The following is a 20794-nucleotide window of genomic DNA, read 5'->3' on the forward strand; positions in this document are numbered from 1 at the left end:
TGTTTAAGGTTCAAGGATCCTCTTCTGTAAACATGGAGAAGAAGCATGAAAAGCTTCATCCAATTCTCTCCATACAGAGTCAAGTAGAGCCCCCACATTCAAACTCTAAGTTTGGTGTTGGGAGGCCACAATCATGCTCTGAGTATCTGTGAAGCTCTGTAAGAGCTTACTGTCAAGCTAATGACATTAAAGAAGCGCTTATTGGGAGGCAACCCAATCTTATTTATCTATGTTAATTACTTTTTCATTTCATTTTCCATTGTTAGTTTATGTTTTCTTTACATTGATGATCATGTGGAATCACAAAAACAGTTGCAGAATTAAAGTGGAATAAAAAATAGCATCAAAAATAGCACACCCTGAAGGACAGGCTTACTGGCATTTAAACGCCAGTAAGGATAGCAGAATGGGCGTTTAACGCCCAGTCTGGCAGCATTCTGAGCGTTAAACGCCAGAATTGGCAGACAGACTGGCGTTTAACGCCAGAAAAGGGTGTCTGGCTAGTGTTAAACTCCAGAAAGGGGCATCAGTCTGGCATTTAATGCCAGAAAAGGTAGAAGACTGGCATTTAAACGCCAGAAAGGGCTGTCCAGGGGTGTTTACACACCAGAATGGTGCAGGGACCAGAATTCCTTGACACCTCAGGATCTGTGGATCCCACAGGATCCCCACCTACCCCAATTATTTCTCTCTCCTCTTCACACCTTTCCATAACACTCTTCCCCAAACACCATTTACCTATCAAGTCCTACCCTCTTCCCCATAATCTCCTCACCACTCACATCCATCCACTATTCCCTAAAAACCCATCATAAAACGCCACCTACCTTACCATTCAAATTTAAAATATTTCCCTCCCAAACCCAACCCCTTATTACACGAATTCCCTCTTTCTCTTACCCTATAAATACCCCCTCCTTACCACCTTCAATTTCACACATCATAAACACTTAAACCCCCTTGGCCGAATTCAAAACACTCCTCTATCTTCTCCATTTCTTTTTCTTCTCCTCTTTTTTTTCTTCTTTTGCTCGAGGATGAGCAAACCTTTTAAGTTTGGTGTTGGAAAAAGCTCTGCTTTTTGTTTTTCCATAACCATTAATGGCACCTAAGGCTGGAGAAACCTCTAGAAAAAGGAAAGAGAAAGCAGTTGCTTCCACCTCTGAGTCATGGGAGATGGAGAGATTCATCTCAAAGGTCCATCAATACCACTTCTATGAAGTTGTGGCCAAGAAAAGAGTGATCCCCGAGGTCCCCTTCATGCTCAAAAAGAGTGAATATCCGGAGATCCGACGTGAGGTTCAGAGAAGAGGTTGGGAATCTCTCACCAACCCCATCCAACAAATCAGAATCTTAATGGTTCAAGAGTTCTATGCTAATTCATGGATCACTAAGAACCATGATCAAAGTGTGAACCCGAACCCAAAGAATTGGCTCACAATGATTCGGGGGAAATACTTGGATTTCAGTCCAAAAACCGTGAGGTTGGCATGCAACTTAATACCTCTTTAGGAGATTTGAGTTCCAACATGGAGCAACTAAGGATGGAGCACCAAAAGCACTCCATTATCCTCCATGAAATCAGAGAGGACCAAAGAGCCATGAGGGAGGAGCAACAAAAGCAAAGAAGAGATATTGAGGAGCTAAATCACTCTATAGGATCTTTAAGAGGAAGAACTAGCCACCGTCACTAAGGTGGACCCGTTCTTTAATTTTCTTGTTATTTGTTTTTTGTTTTTCGTTTCCTATGTTTTATGATTTGTCTATGTTTTTGTCTTTATTACATGATCATTAGTGTTTAGAGTCTATGTCTTAAAGCTATGAATGATTCCATGACTCTCACACCTTTCTTAAATGAAAAATGTTTTTATTTGCAAAAGAATAAGAAGTGCATGAATTTCGAAATTTATCTTGAAATAGTTTAATTAGTTTGATGTGGTGGCAATACTTCTTGCTTTCTAAATGTATGCTTAAACAGTGCATGTTTGAAATTGGAATTAAGAAAATTTGACTCTTGAAAGAATAATGAAAAAGGATACATGTTATTTGGTGATCTGAAAAATCATAAAACTAATTCTTGAAGCAAGAAAAAGCAGTGAAAAGCAAAAGCTTGCGGAAAAAAAAAGAAAAATAAAGAGCAAGCAGAAAAAGCCAGTAACCCTTTAAACTAAAAGGCAAGGGAAAGGAGGATCCAAGGCTTTAAGCATCAGTGGATAGGAGCGCTCAAAAGGAATAAAATACTGGCCTAAGCGGCTAAATCAAGCTGTCCTTAACCATGTGCTTGTGTCATGAAGGTCCAAGCGAAAAGCTTGAGACTGAGTGGTAAAAGTCATGATCCTAAGCAAAAGAGTGTGCTTAAGAACTCTGGGCACCTCTAACTGGAGACTCTAGCAAAGCTGAGTCACAATCTGAAAAGGTTCACCCAGTTATGTGTCCGTGGCATTTATGTATCCAGTGGTAATATTGGAAAACAAAATGCTAAGGGTCACGACCAAAACTAAAAAAGTAGCTGCGTTCAAGAATAAAAAAGAACTTAACTAGGAAAATCAATAACATTATCTGTATTTCTGAGTTCCTAAAGAGGCCAACAATTCTGAACTCCAATGGATAGAGAGATACCAAAACTATTCAGAGGCAAAAAGCTACTAGTCCCGTTCATCTAATTAAAACTAATCTTCATTGATATTTTTGAAATTTATTGTATTTTCTCTTCTTTTTTTTATCTTATTTTGTTTTTGGTTGCTTTGGGACAGGCAACAATTTAAGTTTGGTGTTGTGATGAGCGGATAATTTATACACTTTTTGGCATTATTTTTAGGTAGTTTTTAGTATGTTTTAGTTACTTTTTATTATATTTTTATTAGTTTTTATGCAAAAATCACATTTTTGGAGTTTACTAGGAGTTTGTGTGTTTTTCTGTAAGTTTAGGTATTTTCTGGCTGAATTTGAGGAACCTGAGCAAAAATCTGATTCAAAGACTGAGCGTTCTCAATTGGGCTGGAAAGCTAACATCTTGGGCTTTCCATCAATGTATAATAGTTCATACTTTTCCCAAGATTTGATGGCCCAAACTGGCGTTCAACGCCAGCGAGAGTCCCTTTTCTGGCGTAAAACGCCGGAACTGGCACCAGAACTGGAGTTAAACGCCCAAACTGGCATCCAAACTGGCATTTGACTCTAGAAAATCCCTATGCACGTGTAAAGCTCAATGCTCAGACCAAGCACACACCAAGTGGGCCCCAAAAGTGGATTTCTGCACTATCTGCACTTAGTTACTTATTTTCTGTAATCCTTTGTAACTAGTTTAGTATAAATAGCACTTTTTACTATTGTATTGGTGGCCGACACTGTTTTTCACATTTGGGAGGCTGGCCATTTGGCCAAGCCTAGACCTTTTTCTCTTATGTATTTTTCAACGGTGGAGTTTCTACACCTCATAGATTAAGGTGCGGAGCTCTGCTGTTCTTCATGAATTAATGCAAGTACTATGGTTTCTCTTTCAATTCATGCTTACTTCTTCTCCAAGATATACTCTCGTACTTAATTCAGTTAAGTCAGAATGAAGGGGTGATCCGTGACAATCACCCACTATCTTCGTTACTCGCTTAGCCAAGATCTGCGTGCCTGACAACCACAAGCGGTCTACATGATGTTCAACGTAGTCATTGGACAACAGCCAAAGTATACTCTCTTGGGTCTCTAATCCATGGATTTGACTTGCCTCTCCTGACAACAGAGCATTCGAATCCGTGAGATTAGAACCTTCGTGGAAGAGGCTAGAACCAATTGGCAGCATTCCCGAGATCCAGAAAGTCTAAACCATGTCTGTGGTATTCTGAGTAGGATCTGGAACGGGATGACTGTGACGAGCTTCAAACTGACAAATGTTGGGTGCAGTGATAGTGTGCAAAAGGATAGAGAGATCCTATTCCGACACAAGTGAGAACCGACAGATGATTAGCTGTGCGGTAGCTGTGCCTTGTATTTTTCATCGAGACGAGAGATCTGACAGTTGATTAGCCGTACAGAAAATGTACCTGGACCATTTTTACTGAGAGGACGGATGGTAACCATTGAGAACGGTGATCCACCAACATACAGCTTGCCATGGAAGGGAGCACGCATGATTGGATGAAGACAATAGGAAAGCAGAGGTTCAGAAGCAACAAAGCATCTCCAAACGCTTATCTGAAATTCCCACCAATGAAATACATAAGTATCTTTATTTTAATATACGTTTTATTTATTTTTAAATTATCAAAACTCATAACCAATTGAATCCGCCTGACTAAGATTTACAGGATGATCATAGCTTGCTTCAAGTCGGCAATCTCCGTGGGATCGACCCTTACTCGCGTAAGGTTTTATTACTTGGACGACCCAGTGCACTTGCTGGTTAGTTGTACTGGAGTTATGAAAAGTGTGATCACAATTCTGTGCACCAAGAGAGTATGAAAAGAAAGAGGAGAAGGAGAAAAAAGGAAGAGAGGAAGAGAAGAGAGAAAAAATGAGAGAGAGAGAGAAAGAAGAAAAGGAAAGAGAGAGGAGCGAGCGAGAGAGAGAGACAGAGAGAGAGAATGGAAAAGAGAGGAGAAAGAAGAGAGATATGGGAGAGAGAGAGAGAGAATAAGAAGAGAGGAGAGAGATATGAGGGGATAAAGAGGAGGAGGAGAGATAAAAAAGGAGAGAGATGATTAGAGAGAGGAAGAGGAGGAGAGAGAGGAAGAGAGAAAAGAGAGAGGAAGAAGGAGGGCAAGGAGAGAGAGAAAGAAGGAAAGGGAGAGAGAGGGAGAGAAGGATAGAGAGACTAGAGAGAGAGAGAGAGGGTGGAGGGGAGAGAGAGAAAGAGAGGAAGAAAGGGAAAGAGAGAGATAGGGGAGTGATGAACGGATTTTTGATGGTTTGGAATTCACAAATGAATTCTCGTTGCAAGTATAGTTTCCAAACCAACTAAAATCCTTTCATACAAAAAATTGTTTGTCACAGGTAACAAACCCCATAAAAATAATAACCGAAGTATGCAAATCTCGGGTCGTCTCTCAAAGGAATTGCAGGGAAGTGTATTTATTATTGGTTATGAGATTGTATCTTTTTGGGGGTTTTGGATAAGAGAACAAGAAAAAGTAAATGGTAATGAAAATCAAATGATAAAGAGGTCTTGGCAAGGTTTGGTGGTCAAGGATCTCTATCCTTATCACTAACCACAACATGAGAATTAGCAAGGATCAATCCCATTAAATCATCCCCTAACTAGTAAAGGAAAGTCAAATGAGCTATATCAATCCAAGTCCATAAGTCCTAACTCTCCACCAATTCAATTAGTGAGAACTAGAGCCAATGGCTACCAATAATCAATTACTTGTACATTAATAACTCAAGAGTTCCTAAGTTACCATCCCAAGCCAAGAACATAAAATCCTACTCTAACATCCTTCCAAGAATTTTATCAAACACTTGGTAGGCACAACACAAAAGCATAGAAAATCAATAAGAGATAATAAAATTCAAACAACCAATTGAAAGCATCAATAACATAAATTAAAGAAAGTAATTATAAATATGAAATACCTCAATTTGCATTAAATAGAAAATCAAATATAACATAGAGAATTCATAAACCAAATTGGGGAAAAAAACAAATCAACTAGTGAAATAAATAAACTAGAATGCTAGAGTAATTAAAAGTAGAAGAGAAACTAAATTAAAATAATATAGAATTCAGAAATTGGAAAGGAATAAAACTAAGACTTAAAACCTAGAGAGAGGAGAGAAGAAAACTACATCTAAAACCTAAAATTATGTGAATGAGAAGTGTATCCCATTCTGCTCCACTCTACAGCCTCTAATCAGTATTTTTGGGCTTGAAACTGGGCCAAAAATAGCACAAAAATCTCCCTCATCAATTTCTGATACGGTTAGCACATGGTGCCGTCACACGTACGCGTCACCCACGCGTACGCGTCGCTTGTTTGCCGCTCTATCTATGCGTACGCGTGCTTTGCACGTGCGCGTCATCTAATAGCAAGGAAACTATAGCAAATTGTATATCATTGCAAAGCCCCAGATGTTAGCTTTCCAATGAAACTAGAACCGCCTCATTTAGACCTCTGTAGCTCAAGTTATGATCGATTGAATATGAAGAGGTCAGGGCTGACAGCTTAGCAATTTTTTCAGCTTCTTGTATTCCTTCCACTTTTGCATGCTTCCTTTCCATCCTCTAAGCCACTCTTGCCCTGTAATCTCTGAAAATACTTAACGCACATATCAAGGCATCGACTGGTAATGAGAGAGGATTAAACATAGCAAATTTAAGGCCAAAGAAGTATGATTTCAATCATAGCACAAAATTAGGAAGGAAAGTGTAAAACATGCGAATTTTGTGAATAAATGTGAGAATAGTGGATAAAATCCACTCAATTAAGCACAAGATGTACCACAAAATAGTGGTGCGTCAAATCTTCCCACACTTCAAGAGAAGCTGTAAGAGTGAAGAGGAATGGTAGAAAGTGTGAGATGCAACCTATCTATATGAATGCAACTACATGCAAAAATGATTCTACCTAATTGGTTAAAAGTAAATCAAATTCTCCAAAAACAAATATGAAATGGGTTCCACTAATTCAAATCATAAAAATGAAGTACAAATAGACTTGCAGAAGAAAATAGTTCATGAAAGCCAGGAATAAAGAATCGAGCATCGAACCCTCACCGGAAGTGTATACACTCTAATCACTCATGTGTTTAAGGTTTGATTCTCTCAATTCTCTACTAACCTTGCTTTCTAAGGCTTGCTCTTCATCTAACAATCAACAAAAAATTGATGCACAAATACACAAATTAAGAGGTCTTTTGAGGGTTGTAATGGGGTTAGGTCAAGGTAGGATTGTATTTTGTCAAATGGACTAAAATATGAATCCTTAATTAACATAAACTTTCTACCTAACTTAGGACAATCCATGAAATTAAAATGCAAAATCTAACTACCCATTAACTATGTTTTCCACATATTCATGCATCCGAATTTCGGTACAACTCATATGCATTGCTATCATTTACTTTGGGGCATTTTGTCCCCTTTTTTCTTTATTTTCTCTTTTCCTTTTCTTTTCTTTTTTTTTCTTTTGTATTTTTTTCTTTTGTTTTTCTCAATTCATATGATTAAGATATTGAATGCAAAAATATATGCTCAACTATTATTTTGCACATTTTTACAAGAATATACAACACCCAATTCTCAAACCAAATATTTTAATCCCAATTTTTCCACACTTAATTCGTGAGCACTCTCACTAGTCTAAGCTAACCAAGGATTTAAATTAGGGACATTATTGTTTTCTGCTTAGAGTTAGTGATGCGCTAAAGTAAAGAACAAAGGGGTAAAATAGGCTCAACTTTGGTTTGCAAAGGATAATGAAAGGGTACGGCCATATGGGTATGTGAGCTATAGTGAAACAATGGCCTAAATCATATAAGTGCATTCATACATCAAACAATAGAAATATAGAATTAAGCAAGACAAAGATCACAATTTTAGAGAGAACAACACACACCAAAATTAAAATATTGGTTGATAAGACGCAATCAATCAATTAGGCTCAAAATCTCACGGGCTTTGTGTGTTCGAAGTCTAAACCATGTTCCAAAATATAATTTCTTCAAACAAGTTTAACAAAAATTTTAATTCAAATTAGTGAAATACTCTAAAAAGTTTCTTGAAAAAGAAAATATTACTTCAACCAAGTAGTTGGTAAAATATGCACAAAATCAAACAAACATGCAATCAAATATGCAACAACTAATTTAACAAAGAAAATTTAAACATTGGTATTGAGACAAGAATGTAACTAACCCACAGAGATCGGTATTGACCTCTCCACACTTAAAGATTGCACCGTCCTCAGTGCATGCTGAGATGTGCAAGTGGACGGGTTGCAATAACTGATGCTTTTTACCAAAGGTTGTGCAGATGGACTTGTCGGTTTCTTTATTGAAAAGCTTTCCCTTTCCCTTCTTAGTGGCCATCTTGAAAGAAGAAAAAAAGGAAGAAAAGTAACCCAGAAACAAAGATAAGGAAACAAATAGAATATGGATGGGTTGATGCCAAATAATGAGGATCTCAACTACATGATAGCTACAACATGCAAGTGAGAAAATAGTAGAAGCAAATGGCATATGAATAGTACAAAATTGCAATAATGGGGGAGGGAGTGTGAGTAATGAAAGACAATATAAGTGCATATCAATGCAAATGGAGTACAAGTGTGATAAAAGATTAGCATTGATCGATAAATAAGATCACCCAGCCGTTTAAAATAAGTCATGAAGCACCAAAATAATTCAAGAAAAGATACAACAGTTGAATAAGAATATTTAACACCAATGAAAAAAGAGGAAATTTGAAAAAGAGATAAAAATATGAATAAAATTAAAATGCAATGAAGGAAAGTATGCAAATACAATATGTAAAAGAGAAGGAAAGAGAATAAGAATGAGAAGGGAGGAGAAGACAGTGAGAAAGGGAGAAGAAGGGGTAAGAGAGGGAAGAAAGAAGGAAGAAGAAAGAAAGAAAGAATTAGGAGAGACGGAAAATTAGGATTAGGGGGGAAAGGATCAGAATCTGGCGGCGCACTAGGTTTAGTGAGGCGGCGCAAGTGACGAGCATGCGTAATATGCGTGCATTGCGTAAAGAGAAAGGACGCGTAAGCGTCAAGTGCGCGGACGCGTGCCTCAGGTTGTGCCATTGGCGCGAGTCCAGCCTTTCGCACACACAACTCTCTGTGTGTTTCGTGCTGGGGTCAAAGTGGCATGCGACGCGTACACGCCATGCACGCGCACGCGTGGATAGGTAAGTGTGAAAAAGGACGCGCACGCGTCAGGGGCGCATGTGCGCGGGTGAATTGGTGCCTCGAGCATAGTACCAGTCCCAGACCAGCATAACTCTTTGGTCAAACACAGATTTACGCCGATTTCCTTAGCCATGCAGACGCGCCACTGACGCGGACGCGTGGGTGTCTGTTCGTAAAGCGACGCGCACGGGTACGGTACGCGTATGCGTGGGCTTGATTGTGCCTAAAGCACGTTTCATGCCCGGCTCCCGCACAACTCACTGGTCAATCTAACCCAATGCACATTCACGAAGGACGCGGACGCATACTAGGCGCTTGCGGGTCGATGATAAACAAAATTTTGTATGTCGATATAGAATTTAGTAGTGAATACAATCGTGAGTATAGTCTAATCGACACTCAAATCTCGCATCAAACAATTCTATAATCTACAATCGAGAGTATTAATCCCGAGTCGTCCTCCCTTGGACTTACATTAGAGTGCTCATTATTGCTTAGGAAGTCAAAGTCTTTTGTGATTTTTGAGAGTTGGTATGAGAGTGCAAGCTAACAAAGTTTAAACAACAAACAAACAATATTAAAGAACTTGGCCAAGGATGAGCATTGGAAGTTCCATCACCATATCTTCCTTCAATTATGATGACAATTGAGTCTTGCTTCACTTAGTTTACCCCTAATTATAGAGGAGATTCAAGTGAAAGTAACTAGCTTGGCCACAAGTCCCTAGCTTCACCCTAGGTGATGCTAGCTTTAGTGCACTCCAAGTCAATTAGCAATTCTTAATTCTCAATCAACAATTGACATCCACTATTCAAGTATCTCCAATAGTTCAATCCTTAAGCCAAGTGAAAGAATTCTACTCCATGGCGAGTGTTATCATTTTATCAAACATTTGGTGAGCATTCATAAGAGACATTATATAATTGAGATGAAGAGTTGAAATCAAGAGATCTAAATCACACAATCATCAACAATTGAAAAATTGCAAGTAAATAGATATGAAAATACCTCAATTCACTGGTCCAAATCCAAGTAACAAAGTCAAAGCTAGATCCAAAGGGAGAGGATCAAAAGAACACAAATTGAGAATAGGAGAAGAGTAGATCTACTAATTGCATCAAAGTAAAAGTGAATTACAATGGATCTCACCAAGAGAATCAAAGGAGAATTGCAATGGAGAATGAAATCTTAGAGAGAGGTTGGAGGTTCTCTCTCTACCCAAAATGTTACCAACTATAGGAAAAATATCTAAGAAAAAGTAAAAAATGAGTGAATCCCCTTAACTCTTCAATCGTCTTTGGCCTTCTTAAGTTTTTCCCGCCAAAGCTCTACCCCAAAACAGGGTCTCTAACTGCCTCCACGCTCTAGTCACGTGCTTTCTTAAAAAATCATGTGCGACCATCGGTGCGTATGCGCACAGTACGCGCACGCGCCCCTGGGGTAATCGCAATCCGTGCGAAGGCGTAACGCGCATGGGCACGTCCATGAGGATCATAATCCAGCCGCTAAACGTGCCAGCTCGTAGCTTGGCTCCTGGCTTTGGCTCCTGGCGGCTCAAATCTGCGCGGACACGCCATGTGTGCGCTCGCGCCGCTGCTGAAACAAAGCTTAATTTTTCCATGCTCCTTTCCTTTATGCGTGCTCCCATTCTCCCCTCTAAGTCATCCTTGCCCTATAAACTCTGAAACCACTTAACACACGGATCACGGCATCGAATGATACTATGGAAGGGTTAAAAATATATCTAATTTAGTGCAAAGGAAGCAAGTTTTCATTCATGAGGTAGAATTGGGAAAGGAACACAAAATCATGCATTTTCATGTGAATAAGTGCGTAGGATCATCGATAAAACCCTTAAAATCTATACAAGATAAACCCTAAAAATGGAGTTTATCAACCTCCCCACACTTAGATTATAGCATGTCCTCATGCTTAGACAGAAGTGAAAGACCAAAGAATCACAAAGGCAAGAGATTCATGATATGCAATCTACTTACATGAATACAACTATGATGGGTGCTACTATCCACTTGGTCACAAGCAAGTCGATCTTCTTAGGATACATTCAAGCACATAGGGCAAGACGGTGGTTAATGCATGAAATCTACCAATTTTAATCATCAAAGCGAGATATGCGCAACTTGCATGAAGAATGCTCGTGAGAGCCGGGAAGAGGGACTTGAGCTTCGAACCCTCACCGGTAGTGTTTGCACTCTGTCCACTCGGTTTATCGGGTTAATCACTCAATTCTCCCCTATTTTATGCTCTTCCAAAATTTGTTCTTCCTCTAACAATCAACAGTTGTTGGATGCATGCGTACATATATCATGAGGTCTTTCCTAGGTTGTAATGGGGTTAGGGTTAAGGTAGGGTTATATATTTGGCTGAGTGGACTAAAAAGTGAATCTTTTGATTAACCTAAGCTTCTCACCTATCCTATATAACATCCTATACAATTATATACTAGTCTAACTACCCATTTCTCACTTCTTTACATACTCATGCATTCTCTTTTGCTTTATAACACATATGCATTGACTTTTATTAACTTTACCTTGGGGCATTTTTGTCTCCTTTTTTTATTTTATTATTATTTTTTCCTTTTTCTGTTATTTTTCTGTTTTTTTTCTCTATTTCTTTCTTTCTTTTCTTTTATTTTTTTTCTGTTTTTTTTCAACTATATAGAAAAACATCAATGCATAAGGTCTAATATTTTGATCAATACATAATTATGTACCCTATTCCTAAATATAGAAATAAAAAATAAAGACCTCTTTTTACCTCAACCAATATCCCACCCTGCTTCCCCACACTTGAATAACACACGCACACTAGACTAAGCTAATCAAAGATCCACATAGGGACATTCATGGTTTTTCGCTTCTTAGCTTGTAATGTGCTAGAATTAAGAATGAGTGGGTCAAGCGTAGGCTCAAAGTTGGTTGCAAAGGTTGTTCATATGGTAAGGCCATTTGGGTAGTGGCTAAGTGAATTGATGGCCTCAATCATATACATGCATTCATACATATACCAATGGACATATAAAGTCGAACAAAGTAAGGATCACAATCATAGAGAGAGAACAATGCACTCAAGAAGGAAGATAAATGGCTATAAGATGCAGCCACGTAATAAGGCTCAAAACTCACTTGCTTGTGTCCTTTACTCAAAATCCATGTTCCAAAATACAATCTTCAACAAGCTTGGCATCAAAAGTATTTTCAAATTGGTAGGGTTGCCCTAAAATTTTCATTTCCTAGGGAAGAATTCATTACTCCGACCAAGTAGACTTATCATGCAATTGGTGTCAAAGGAATCCTAATCATGCAACCTATCCTAACTAACAAGGAGATTCAAAAGTTTATTCGGGTGTTACCTACGGAGATCGGTCGACCGACCTCCACACACTTAAAACTTAGCACGGCCTTCCGTGCTATGAGTGATGCGCAATGGGTGGTCGGATCCGGAATGTCCTTCATCTCCCTCATTAGTGCTAACTCCACTTGAGGTTGCGGTGGACGTGGAGATATCCGATTCCTCCATAGGTGGGTGACAATACTTAGAAGCTTCTTCACGTGAGCATATCGGCGTTGGTTTCGCTGTTCATAACGGTCCAACTTCTTGTGAAGGTCTTCAAGGCGTTGGTTGGATGATTTTGGCGGTGCGGATGAAGTAGTAGGGTTGCCTGCGGGAATGGCCATGACAAGGTCCTTGGTAACCACCGGTGGTTTGAGGCACCTCCCAGTCGGAATAATATCACCATCGACCGGGATTATGGCCTTCCGATCCTTGGTCTCACGGTGAACACCGGCCGCTGCGACTAACTTGGTAACCAAAGCGGGAAAGGGCAAGTTTCCTTTAGCCTGAATACGCCCCATAGCTTGTTGAATGACATGTGGGATGTCGACCGGCTTCTCGGTTAGGACGCACCAAACCAATAGGGCAAGCTCAGCGGTAATAGATGACCCATAGGTGCTTGGAAGCACATAATGAGCTAAGATTTGGGCCCATACCCAGCTTCTTGAGTGAGGGCACGTGCATTAATGCCCTTGGGCCTCGGCTTCATTTTCCCTCGAATCCAAGATGAATCGGGTACGGCTATAACTCGGAGAATTGCATCCCATTTGAACCCATATTCGCAATGTATCGACAAGACTTCTTGATAGGTGTCATACCCATCCGCTAATGGCCCGGTCTTCAACACTCCTTGGATGGCTTCCTCTGTGATCGAGACTTGCTTTCGGCGTACAAAAATTGATGTGAGAAGGGGTGAGTGGTAGTTGGAGTAAAACTCCACCACCCAGGATAAGTTGGCCTCCTTTGGTTGTCTCATTAGAAATCCCCATTGCCTCCGTTCAATGCGGGGCATCACCATCAGAGCGATGTGAGCCGGAAGGACTAGAATGGGCTCCGGGTGATAGTTTTGCTCAGTCATTATGGGGTAGACAAGTTCGCAGTAGCGGTTAGGAAACTTGTTTGAGTCCTTTGGAGGATTGTCCTTCTCTAATGCATCAATGTTGGCGGTGCTCCTTGCCTTCTTGAAGAGGGGCTTGGCATTAGGCTCTTGGCACGCTCTATTGGCAGTTGGTTTCTTTGGGGCTTTCCCCTTGTCCTTCTTGATGACCATCATGAAAAAGTTGAAAGGGGAGAAACATCAAACCCAAAGAAATACAAATAAATGGGAAACATGCAAGTGAGAGATTATGCCATAAGGGAATAAGCGTCTTTACTACATGATAGCTGCAACATGTAATCAAGACAATATTTGTAAACAAGGCAAGTAACTAGCATGTGATGTAAGGGTGGTATAAGCATGCAAGTAAGAGGCATGAGAAGCGTACACCCAAACATCAATAATAGAAAGCAAGTCATAATGAGGTGGGCAAGTAAAAATGTGAAATGTGAAGAGTGGCATGCCCGATGCACATAGGAATACCCAAGTTAGTGGGAAAGAGCACTAATTGGAAAGCAATGAGTCAAAATGAGCTCAAAAGGTCATGTGTGCTCTTCATCAAACAGTTGGCATGCATCCTTTTTGCAATGAACAAGTGGAGGGGATGGAGCAATGTAACATCCCACAAAGCAACATTAGGCATCATAGTGCACCACAATTGCAATGAAATCAAGCATAACAACTAATCCACCAATGCAAAAGAAATCATGACCCACAACACCCATGAAGAAGTGGAGAAGCAAAAACAAATGCAAACAAGCAATAAAGAGCGAAAAGGAAGAGAAGCTACTTAAAAGAAAACAAAATTAACTAACTAAGGAAGGAAAAAGAGATAAACAAAACAAGGAGGAAATTAGGTAAGAGTACCTTGGGAGGGAGAGAGAGGTAATGGAGGTATAGGTGAGAGAGAGGAGTAGAAGAGAGGTGAAGAAATAGAGGAGAGAGAAAATATGGGGACCGCCGGAAGTGGGTGGTCGCCGGTGGGGGCTGAGAGGTGGGTGGTGTAGTGTAGAGGAGAAGGTTAAAGAAAGAAGATGTAAAATGGTAGAGGGGTGAGAAATTGAAATATAGGTGCGCTAGCTCATTTCTCAAGTCGCAAGATCGACGCGTGTGCGCACTGTGCGCGCCCGCGCAGGCGGGGCAGGGACAGGAAGCACGCGCACGCACCAAGTACGCGCATGCATGAAAGTGGTTGTGCCAGTGGCACGATGTTGGCTCAAGAGTTGCGCAATTCTCTGGACTTTGCATGAGGAGTTGTGATGAGCGGATAATTTATACGCTTTTTAGCATTATTTTTAGATAGTTTTTAGTAGGATCTAGCTACTTTTAGGGATGTTTTCATTAGTTTTTATGCTAAATTCACATTTCTGGACTTTACTATGAGTTTGTATGTTTTTATGTGATTTCAGGTATTTTCTGGCTGAAATTGAGGGACCTGAGCAAAACTCTGATAAGAAGGCTGACAAAGGACTGCTGATGCTGTTGGATTCTGACCTCCCTGCACTCGAAATGGATTTTTTGGAGCTACAGAACTTTAAATGGTGCGCTCTCAAAAGCGTTGGAAAGTAGACATCCAGATCTTTCCAGAAATATATAATAGTCCATACTTTATTCGAGATTAGATGACGCAAACTGGCGCTCAACGCCAGTTTCATGCTGCATTCTGGAATCAAACGCCAGAAACACGTCACGAACCAGAGTTAAACGCCAAAAACATGTTACAACTTGGCGTTTAACTCCAAGAGAAGCCTCTACACGTGTAAAGCTCAAGCTCATCCCAAGCACACACCAAGTGTGCCCTGGAAGTGGATTTATGCATCAATTACTTATTTCTGTAAACCCTAGTTGCTAGTCTAGTATAAATAGGATATTTTACTATTGTATTAGACATCTCTGGATTGTATTTTGATCCTTTGATCACGTTTTGGAGGCTGGCCTCTCGGCCATGCCTAGACCTTCATCACTTATGTATTTTCAACGGTAGAGTTTCTACACACCATAGATTAAGGGTGTGGAGCTCTGCTGTACCTTGAGTTTTAATGCAATCACTACTATTTTCTATTCAGTTCAGCTTATTCTTGTTCCAAGATATCCGTTGCACTTTAACTTGATGGATGTGATGATCCGTGACACTCATCACCATCCATCTTTATGAACGCGTGATTGACAACCACTTCCGTTCTACCTTAGACCGAGCGCATATCTCTTGGATTCCTTAATCAGAATCATCGTGGTATAAGCTAGAATTGATGGTGGCATTCATGAGAATCCGGAAAGTCTAAACCTTGTCTGTGATATTCCAAGTAGGATTCAGGGATTGAATGACTGTGACGAGCTTCAAACTCGCGATTGTTGGGCGTGATGACAAACGCAAAAGAATCAATGGATTCTATTCCGACATGATCGAGAACCAACAGATGATTAGCCGTGCTGTGACAAGAGCATTTGGACTTTTTTCACTGAGATGATGGGAAGTAGCCATTGACAACGGTGATGCCCTACATACAGCTTGCCACGGAAAGGAGTATGAAGGATTGAAAGTAAGAAAGCAGTATGTTGCAGAGATTCAACAAGGACAAAGCATCTCCATACACTTATCTGAATTTCCACCAATGATTTACATAAGTATTTCTATCTTTATTTTATGCTTTATTTATTATTTATTTTCGAAAATCCCATAACCATTTATTATCCGCCTAACTGAGATTTACAAGATAACCATAGCTTGCTTCATACCAACAATCTCCATGGGATCGACCCTTACTCACGTAAGGTTTATTACTTGGACGACCCAGTGCACTTGCTGGTTAGTTGTGCGAAGTTGTGAAGAAGGTGCTGAGTTAGTAGATGCGCATACCAAGTTGAATGCCATTATTAGAGATCACAATTTCGTGCACCAAGTTTTTGGCGCCGCTGCCGGGGATTGTTCGAGTTTGGACAACTGACGGTTCATCTTGTTGCTCAGATTAGGTAATTTTCTTTTTGTTTTATGTTCAAAAATCTTTTTCCAAAACTCTTTCAAAAAATTTTTTTTCCTTTGTTTTCAAAAATTATTCTAAATTTTTAAGAATGAATTCTAGAATTTCATGGTAACACGTTGAAGCCTAGCTGGCTGTAAAGCCATATCCAAATTCTTTTGGATTGAGGCTTCCACTTGTCAACATAAAAGGCATGTATATGGAGTTGGATGAAGTATCAACTGTAGCATGCCTGATTTATATCCTAAAGCTGGCTGGCTATTAAGCCATGTCCAACTCCTGGATCGGAGCTTTTGGCCAACATTGAAAGATTCCTGGAATTCCTATTAAAAGTTTTGAATTTCTTATTTTATTTTTCCTATATGTTTTCGAAAAATAAATAAATAAATAAATAAAATACAAAAAAAAATCAATAAAATCATAAAAACCAAAAATATTTTGTGTTTCTTGTTTGAGTCTTGTGTCATGTTTTAAGTTTGGTGTCAATTGCATGTTCATCTTTTTCTTGCATTTTTCGAAAATTCATGCATGTGTTCTTCATGATCTTCAAGTTGTTCTTGATAAGTCCCCTTGTTTGATCTTCATGTTTTCTTGTTTTGTGTTTTTTGTTGTTTTTCATGTGCATTCTTGCATTCATAGTGTCTAAGCATGAAAAATTTCTAAGTTTGGTGTCTTGCATGTCTTCTTTTCTTTAAAATTCTTTCAAAAATAAGTCTTGATGTTCATCTTGACATTCAAAGTGTTCTTGGTGTTCATCTTGACATTCATAGTGTTCTTGCATACATCATGTGTTTTGATTCATAATTTTCATGTTGTGAGTCATTTTGTTGTTTTTCTCTCTCATCATTAAAAATAAAAAATATCTTTTCCTTATTTTGCTCATAATTTTCGAAAAATTGAGTTGACTTAGTCAAAAAATTTTTTAAAACTTAGCTATTTCTTATAAGTCAAGTCAAATTTTCAATTTTAAAAAAAAATCTTATCTTTTCAAAAATCAAATCTTTTTCATTTTTTTATGATTTTTGAAAATTTGAAAACATTTTTCAAAATCTTTTTCTTAATTTTATTTCAAATTTTCGAAACTTTACTAACAATTAATGTGATTGATCCAAAAATTTGAAGTTTGTTACTTTCTTGTTAAGAAAGGTTCAATCTTTAAATTTTAGAATCATATCTTTTAGTTTCTTGTTAGTCAAGCAATCAATTTTAATTTTAAAAATCAATTCTTTTTCAAAATATCTTTTCTATCATATCTTCTTCAAAATTGTATCCTTTTCAAAAATGTGATTTTAAAATATCTTTTCTAACTTTTTATCTTTTCAAAATTGATTTTCAACTAACTAATTAACTTTTGTTTGTTTCTTATCTTTTTCAAAACCAACTAACTACCTTTCCCTCTCTAATTTTTGAAAATTCCTCACCTTTTTTTTAATTCTTTTTAATTAACTAACTGTTTTAAATTTTAATTTTAATTTTATTTCTTCTCTTAATTTTCGAAAATCACTAACCCTTTTTCAAAATTAATTTTCAAAATTCTCTCCCTCTCATCTTCTTCTATTTATTTATTTACTTACTAACACTTCTCTTCACCTCAAGAATTTGAACCTATCCTCCCCCTTGTGTTTGGATTCTTAACTCTTTTCCTTCTTCTATTCTTTTATTCTTCTACTAACATAAAGGAATCTCTATACTGTGACATAGAGGATTCCTCTTCTTTTCTCGTTCCCTTCTCTTTCATAAGAGCAGAAACAAAGAAAAAGGCATTCTTGTTGAAGCTGATCCTAAACTTGAAAGGACTCTGAAGAGGAAACTAAGAGAAGCTAAAATACAACAATCCAGAGACAACCTTACTGAAATTTTCGAACAAGAAAAGGATATGGCAGCCGAACCTAACAACAATAATGCAAGGAGAATGCTTGGTGATTATACTACACCTACTTCTAAGTTTGATGGAAGAAGCATCTCAATCCCTGCCATTAGAGCAAACAATTTTGAGCTGAAACATCAACTAGTTGCTCTAATGCAACAGAACTACAAGTTTCATGGACTTCCATCAGAAGATCCCTATCAGTTTTTAACTGAGTTCTTACAGATCTGTAAGACTGTTAAGACTAATGGAGTGGATCCTGAAGTCTACAGGCTCATGCTTTTCCCTTTTGCTGTAAGAGACAGAGCTTGAACATGGTTGGACTCATAACCTAAAGATAGCCTGGACTCTTGGGATAAGCTGGTCACGACCTTCTTGGCTAAGTTCTTTCCTCCTCAAAAGCTGAGCAAGCTTAGAGTGGATGTTTAGACCTTCAAACAAAAAGATGGTGAATCCCTCTATGAAGCTTGGAAAAGATACAAGCAGATGACCAAAAGGTGTCCTTCTGACATGCTTTCAGAGTGGACCATTCTGGATATATTCTATTATGGTCTATCTGAATTCTCTAAGATGTCATTGGACCATTCTGCAGGTGGATCCATTCACCTAAAGAAATCGCCTGCAGAAGCTCAAGAACTTATTGACATGGTTGTAAATAATCAATTCATGTACACTTCTGAGAGGAATTCTGTGAATAATAGGATGCCTCAGAGGAAGGGAGTTCTTGAGATTGATGCTCTGAATGCCATATTAGCTCAGAACAAAATGTTGACTCAGCAAGTCAACATGATTTCTCAAAGTCTGAATGGATGGCAAAATGCATCCAATAGTACTAAAGAGGCATCTTCTGAAGAAAAAGCTTATGATCCTGAGAACCCTGCAATAGCAGAGGTAAATTACATGGGTGAACCTTATGGAAACATCTATAATTCATCATAGAAAAATCATCCAAATTTCTCATGGAAGGATCAACAAAAGCCTCAACAAGGCTTTAATAATGGTGGAAGAAATAGGCTCAGTAATAGCAAGTCTTTTCCATCATCTTCTCAGCAACAGACAGAGAATCCTGAGCAGAGAACCTCTAACTTAGCAAACATAGTCTTTGATCTGTCTAAGGCCACTTTAAGTTTCATGAGTGAAAAAAGGTCCTCCATCAGAAATTTGGAGGCACAAGTGGGCCAGCTGAGTAAGAAAAACACTGAAACTCCTCCTAGTACGCTCCCAAGCAATACAGAAGAGAATCCAAAAAGAGAGTGCAAGGCCATTGATATTGTCAATATGGCTGAATTCAAGGAGGAAGGGGAGGACGTGAATCCCAGTGAGGAAGACCTCATGGGACGTATCCCAGACAAGAAGGAGTTCCCTATTGAGGACTTAAAGGAATCTGAGGCTCATATAGAGACCATAGAGATTCCTTTAAACCTCCTTTTGCCATTCATGAGCTTTGAAAACTATTCTTCCTCTGAAGAGAATGAAGATGTAACTGGAGAGCAAGTTGCTCAATATCTAGGAGCCATCATGAAGGTGAACGCCAAGTTGTTTGGTAATGAGACTCGGGAAGGTGAACCCTCCTTGATCATTAGTGAACTAGATACATGGGTTCAGCAAACGTTACCTCAAAAGAAACAAGATCCTGCTAAATTCTTAATACCTTGTACCATGGGCACCATGACTTTTGAGAAGGCTCTGTGTGACCTATGGTCAAGCATAAATCTTATGCCACTCTCTGTAATGGAGAAGCTGTGGATCATTGAAGTACAGCCTGCCATATTCTCATTAGAGATGGCAGACGGATCACAAAGACAAGCTTATGGATTAGTAGAGGACGTGTAAGTAAAGGTTAAAGGCCTTTACGTCCCTGCTAATTTTATAATCTTAGACACTAGGAAGGAGGAGGATGAAAGCATCATCCTTGGAAGAGCCTTCGAAGCCACAGCAGGAGCTGTGATTGATGTTGACAGAGGAAGCTAGTCCTTCAATTGAATGGGGACTACCTTGTGTTTAAAGCTCAAGGATACTCTTCTGCAACCATGGAGAGGAAGCATGAAAAGTTTCTCTCAATACAGAGTCAAATAAAACCCCCACAATCAAACTCTAAGTTTGGTGTTGGGAGGCCATAACCAAACTCTAAGTTTGGTGTTGAATCCCCACATTCAAACTCTAAGTTTGGTGTTGGGAGTCTACAACATTGACCTGATCACATGTGAGGCTCCATGAGAGCCCACTGTCAAGCTAGTGACATTAAAGGAGCGCTTATTGGGAGGCAACCCAATTTTTATTTTATTATTCTTTTACTTTTTATTAGGTTCATGATCATGTGGAGTTACAAAACAAATACTAAAATTAAAAATAGAATAAAAAACAACAGAAGAAACAGCACACCCTGGGGAAGGGCTTACTGGCATTTAAACTCCAGTAAGGAGCATCTGGCTGGCATTCAACGGCAGAACAGAGCATCTTTCTGGTGTTGAACGCCAGAAACAAACAGCATTCTAGCGTTTAAATGCCAGGATTGCACTTTGAGGAAAGCTAGTGTTAAACGCCAGAAACAAGCATGGAACTGGTGTTTAACGCCAGAAACATGCTGCATATGGGCGTTGAATGCCCAAAACAAGCATGAAGTTGGCGTTCAACGCCTGAAACAAGCATC

At 39.0% G+C, this 20794-nt stretch overlaps 1 non-coding gene across 1 annotated transcript; it reads right to left on the reverse strand.

The window, feature by feature from the left end:
- Nucleotides 1-18552: 18552 nt before the first annotated feature.
- On the reverse strand, nt 18553-18660 carry LOC130948419 (small nucleolar RNA R71). Its single transcript, XR_009073046.1, has one exon. It is a non-coding gene; the product is annotated as a small nucleolar RNA R71 (small nucleolar RNA).
- Between the last annotated feature and the right edge of the window lie 2134 nt (nt 18661-20794).

The sequence above is a fragment of the Arachis stenosperma genome, chromosome 1, assembly GCF_014773155.1.
Source record: "Arachis stenosperma cultivar V10309 chromosome 1, arast.V10309.gnm1.PFL2, whole genome shotgun sequence".
NCBI classification, from domain to species: domain Eukaryota; kingdom Viridiplantae; phylum Streptophyta; class Magnoliopsida; order Fabales; family Fabaceae; genus Arachis; species Arachis stenosperma.